This window comes from Bubalus kerabau, chromosome 17 (assembly GCF_029407905.1).
Source record: "Bubalus kerabau isolate K-KA32 ecotype Philippines breed swamp buffalo chromosome 17, PCC_UOA_SB_1v2, whole genome shotgun sequence".
Classification (NCBI taxonomy): Eukaryota; Metazoa; Chordata; class Mammalia; order Artiodactyla; family Bovidae; genus Bubalus; species Bubalus kerabau.
Genome location: NC_073640.1, coordinates 9,634,464 through 9,640,248, shown reverse-complemented (window position 1 = coordinate 9,640,248; position 5,785 = coordinate 9,634,464).

The window sequence follows — 5,785 nt, the reverse complement described above, 5'->3', positions numbered from 1 at the left end:
CTCCGTGAATCTGTGATAAGAGTAATTCATTACAGAATTGGACTTTATGGTTTGTTTATGCTGATTCCGATTACAGAATAAATGACTACCTGGAGTTAAAGAAAAAAACTAATGAAAAAACAGGCATCAATCAAGAACATTTATGGATAAAGACTTTAAACATCCATACTTAGAAATAGATATGATATTTAGAAATAGATCTGAAAAGACTTATGTAATGTGTTTTAATCAAATCTTGAAGAGAAATTGACCAATAAATCAAATCTCGAAAAGAAATTGACCAATAAATCAAATTTGGAATGAAAGTGACAGATAAATCAAGTCTAAAAGAGAAAACAACCACTATATCAAATCCATGATACGTTTATTAGAGCAGCTGATCTCGGTTTTTTGTGAACCTGTGCCTTTCCTGGGCCCATTTAGGAATGTATTCAGTATTTAAGAAATAAGATACTTATACGTGTGTTTACTTACACACACGTATATATGATACTTATGCTGTTGGAGGTGTGTGTGTACATATAACACACACAGATATAATTTGTAAACCAAAAGAGGATGTCTGCAGGGGGATAGAAGAGCTGGAGGACAGAAAGGATCAATTATAGACAAACATCCGACACCAGCCTCACTTTCATGTGATCTCCAGGATTTATTTATACATAAGACATCCATATAACACTAGCCTTTAGGACATCAGCATTGAATTTCTTGGGATCCAAGGCGTATCTGATGAATCTTAAATACTCTTTCACAGTGAATTAAGTTATATCAATTCCAGAAGGACTTTTTTTTTTTTTTTGCATCTCTACAGCAGTATATAGAATATATTTCACTTCATCTAGAATTAATTTTGAAGAGTTTTCCCCAAAGATATTTCTAAGTATATTTTTGAGATCAGGGCACGTGTGTATGTATTGTGTGTGTGTCTGTGTGGATATATGTGCGTGTGTATGTGTATGTGCATGGATTGGTGTGTATGTGTGTGATTATGTGTGTGTGTATGTACGTATGTGTGTGAAGGGTGCTGCTGAGTGACCAGGTCTCTCTCCATCTCTCTGTCTTATTTTCTACCCCCATAGAACTGTATACCTGATTTCAGAAGGGAACTTTTCAAAGAAAAAACTTTAGACTGGTACCCATGTCCTATCCAGCCATGTGTCCTGAGTTTCCCAGCAGAGACATGAATTTAAAATTTCTGCTTCCTTGCCCCTCAAAGAGATCTTGCAGTTGTCAAATCATACGTCCCCATATCTGGGCCTAGAAATCTATGTCCCTGTATGTAGAGGCCGCCTTAGTTTCTAGTTCAGAAATAGGTCATAGGAGTCCATTCTTCCCACTGGATTATAGTAACTTCCAGTAATAGTATGAGTAGTTGTCAGGTTAAGTCCTCTTTTTTTACTGGATAAATCTGACACGTAACATTGTATAAATTTAAAGTGCACTGCATGTTTCTCCGATGCATTTATATATTGTAGCATGGGTTGTCATTATAATAGTATTTATCACAGCACATAATTATAGTGTGATATTGTGGTCTATGTTCAATATACCACATTATGTGCTTTGTCCCTGTAGTCCACACTGGTACCCATGAGGCACGTACTCAGTCTCCCATTTTACAGAGGAGGAAACTGAGGCAGAAAGTAACTTGCCCGAGTTCTCACAGCTGGGGAACAGTAGAGGCAGGATTTCAAGCACTGTGTGCTCCTAGCCTGGACCTTATTCCCCTTCCCACGTTCAGTGATCTTTACTGTTTCATAAACATACAGTCAGGTTGGTGCTGTCTTCAGGGCTAGATCCCAAACCCCCGTCTTTCTCTAGACCACACAATATTGCTGCCTGAGACCAGCAATAAAATTTAAGAGATAGGATTGATGGACAACTTCCACCAGTGCTTGTAAAAACTAGGTAACATATCCTCACGTAAAGCAGGTTGCTTCTCTTAACACCATCGTGGTCTCAGATGAAATGGAAGACTTTTAATTTTTAGAAGTTTCCATAAAGATAGACTCTGCTGCTGGGAACCTTAAAAGTGATCTTACCACTTCTGGCATTTTTCAAACTTGCCAACATTTTCTAGCCCTTCTCCCATCCCAAGTCACCGCAGTTCATACAGAAACTGGTGTAAATTATGGTATGTGATTGGAAAGCTTATTTTCCAAGTGGAGTTTCAAGATTAAGTCTGCAAGATCCCACTCCGAGAAGAGATAATTAATTCTCTGGTCAATTCTGATTTTCATTTGTGTTACAGAGAAGAGAAAATAATTCTCTGGTCGACTTTGATTTTCATCTGTGTTACTGAAGGATAACATTTAGAATAAGATGTCTCGGATTATCTTATAATAAGGTGGTCATAACCCTGTGCTTACAATTACAGGACTTGTCTGTTTCTTTTTTTGCTTTTTACTCTATGAAATGAAAAGCTAGGGTCATTCAGTCTCCTTAACGCTTCGATGACATTGGTAGGTATATGTATGTATATATAAATTACCAGTAGATTTTGGAGCATCCACTGTTTACTCCGGGAATCACTTTTTCCCCCCTGGTGCTTTGTGGAAAATTAAAATGTTATTGGGGCTGGCTTCATGGCCATGTGACGCGCGCAGTCCTCCAGGGTTCCCCGCTCAGAAATGCGTCACATTTGCTTTAACAATAAAAAACTCTTGAAATTCTTGATAATTTTTGAGCAGAGGATCTTGACTTGTCATTTTGCCGTAAGTCTCAAAATTGATGCAGCCAGTCCCATATAGCACTCTGCACTTCTAACCACATATGTAACTTCTCAGGTTTGATCTGCTAGCCTTTGAGGTCTGACCTTGCTCTGAATTTTCTGGTATGTTTTGTGATGTCTGTTCTGCAGTCCTTTCTTCTCCCAGGCTTATTTCTTCCCCTCACACTATTTAAGGGTAGAATTTAAAACCCTGGCGGGAAGACTCAAAGACCCTCTGTTTACTGTTCTCAGAGTTAACCAGGAAAACAGACAACAGCGCTGCCCCCCGGATGGCCTCTTGGGAAGTGATGAGCGACACCTTGCTCTGAGGGAGCCCCGGGTCCCAGGCCAGAGGTTGAGCTCGTACAGGACAGCCTTGGGCCTTTATGAGACTCACCTGAGCACTCGCCAGACTTAAAAATACTCAAGAGTCTAGTCTCACCCTATTTGGTATTATCAGCTTAACACTTCCTTCTGCCATGGCCAAGTTTGCCATTTTTAGGTAATGGTGGGATAATAATATCCATTTTACAGATACGAATATCATAAATGTTCAGTATGGATGAAGATGGAAGACAAAGCAGTGTTTTAGTACATCCCTTTGCCGGTTGATGTTTAAGTTTTATATGAGAAAAGATAACATATCATTTGGGAGAGGAGCACTTTGAAATCACTCAGAGTGTCTTCATCCATAAGTCGGTACTGGCCAACGAAACGTTCTCTGGTGAAGGAGGTGTTGTACATCCGAGCTGCCCCCGGTGACAGCCGCCTGCCACGTGTGAGTACTTGAAATGAGGCTCAAGTGACAGAAGAACCAAATCTTCCATTTCAGCTCACTTTAGCTAACGTAAACAGCCACGTGTAGCTAGCACTTAATAACTGTGTTGAACAGCACCAGAGAGTTACTGCTCTTATTTGTGTATATGCTCTTTTTTTTAATTGAAGTGTGACAATGTCGTGTTAGCGTCAAGTGTAGAGCAGAGTGACTCAGTTACGCACGTATTCCTCTCCATACCCTTTTCGATCACAGGTTATTACAAGATAGCTAATGTAGTTCCCTGTTCTTTGCAGTAGGTCCTTGTCATTTATCTGTTTTATATATAGTAGTGTCTATCTGTTAATCCCAAACTCCTAATTTATCCCTCATACCCCCACCTTTCCCCTTCGGTAGCCATAAATCTGTTTTCTGTTTCTGTGGGTCTGTTTCTGCTTTGTAAGTAAGGTCATCTGTAGCATTTTTTTTTTAGGTTCCATATGTAAGCAATATCATATGGTATTTGTCTTTCTCTGACTGATTTCACTTGGTGGGATAATCTCTGTGTGCTTGGTCGCTCAGTTGTGTCTGACTGTTTGAGACCCCATGGACTGTAGCCTGCCAGGCTCCTCTGTCCACAGGATTCTCCAGGCAAGAATACTGGAGTGGGTTGCCATGCCCTTCTCCAGGGGATCTTCCCAACCCAGGGATCAAACCTGGGTCTCCCACATTGCAGGCGGATTCTTTACCATCTGAGCCACCAGGGAATCTCTTGGTCCATCCATGTTGCTGCAAATGGCGTTATTTCATGTTTTTCACGGCTGAGTAGTATTCTATTGTACATGTGTACCACACCTTCTTTGTTCATTCATCTGTGGATGGACGTTAGGTTGCTCCCAGGTCTAAGCTAATGTAAATAGTGCTGCTATGAACATTGGGGTGCAGGTGTCTTTTGAATTAGAGGTTTCTCTGGATGCATGCCCAGGAGTGGGACTGCTGGATCATGTGGCAACTCCTATTTGTAGTTTTTGAAAGACCCTCCATACTGTTCTCCATAGTGGCTGCACCAATTTACATTTCCACCGACAGCCTAGGAGGGTTTCCTCTTCCCACGCCCTCTCCAGCATTTACTGTGTGTGGACTTCTTAATGATGGCCGTTCTGACTGGTGTGAGGCGGCGCCTCACTGCAGTTTTGAGTTGCATGTCTCTGATAATGAGCCATGTTGAGCATCTTTCCACGTGCCTGTTGGCCATCTGTATGTCTTCTTGGAAGCAATGTCTGTCTGGGTCTTCTGGCTTCCTCTCACTTTTGAGTATCCATATGTAGCTGGTGCTTACTTACTGTGTTGAATAGCACTGCAGAGTTGTTCCTCTTATTTTTGTATATGCTCTTTTAGTCCATATCCAAGCTTGTATGTTTCCATAGTTGACCACATCTTACTATCTGCCTTGTGCCTTTTAAAAATTTACATTTTTCAGACCTTTCCCGGTCTTTTAGTCCAGGATTCGATAATGGAGGATCCTAGTATAGGCTCCACATGTTGCACAAGAAGATAGGGCCTGAAGATCTCTCTGCTACATGCTCACCATTGAAATACGGCCGAGCTTGAGGAGTACCGTATCCTGACGTCTCAGAAGCTGGACACTGAGACAGAGGACACTGCTGAGTAGCCATGCTTTCTCTCCTGGTCACAGAGGTTTATGGAAATGGGGGGCGGGGAGTAAAGGGAAAGTGGGGAGGGGCTGCCCCATCCCCTCTGCGTCAGATGCAAACACTCTGCACGTGCATCCTTGTCATCTTCGCATCAAGCCTTCCGTGTAGGTGCCTTTCTCACATTGCATGTGAGGAAGGCAAGAACTGAGAAGGCGACTCCACCAGGGCGATGTCATTTACACACCAGAGTGACAGAACTGGACTCTGTTCTGTCGCCTCCAAAACCCATCCTGTCTCCGCACCGACCTGATGGCAGACACAGGGAGGGAGACTCACAGACGCAGGGAGTCTGCGCAGGACTCTCTTTGTCTCTGGTCCTCTTTTAGAAGCCTGGGAAGGGTCTTCTTGTATTGCTGTTGTCAGCGTTCACGATGCTGTCACTTGAATAACTGTCCCGTGGAATGCAAAATTCACAGTGACACAGTTCTGCTTTTTTTAAAGAAATCTTAAAAATTTTACTGACTTTTTATTGCTTCCATGGCTGCGAGAGAGACAGAAAAAGGCAAGCGCCAGCACACACACAGTGCTGAAATCTCAAATGGCAGGGTGGTTTCTTTTCTCTTAGAGGAAAGAGTCTGCCAACTTGAGATAGGAAGGGCCACG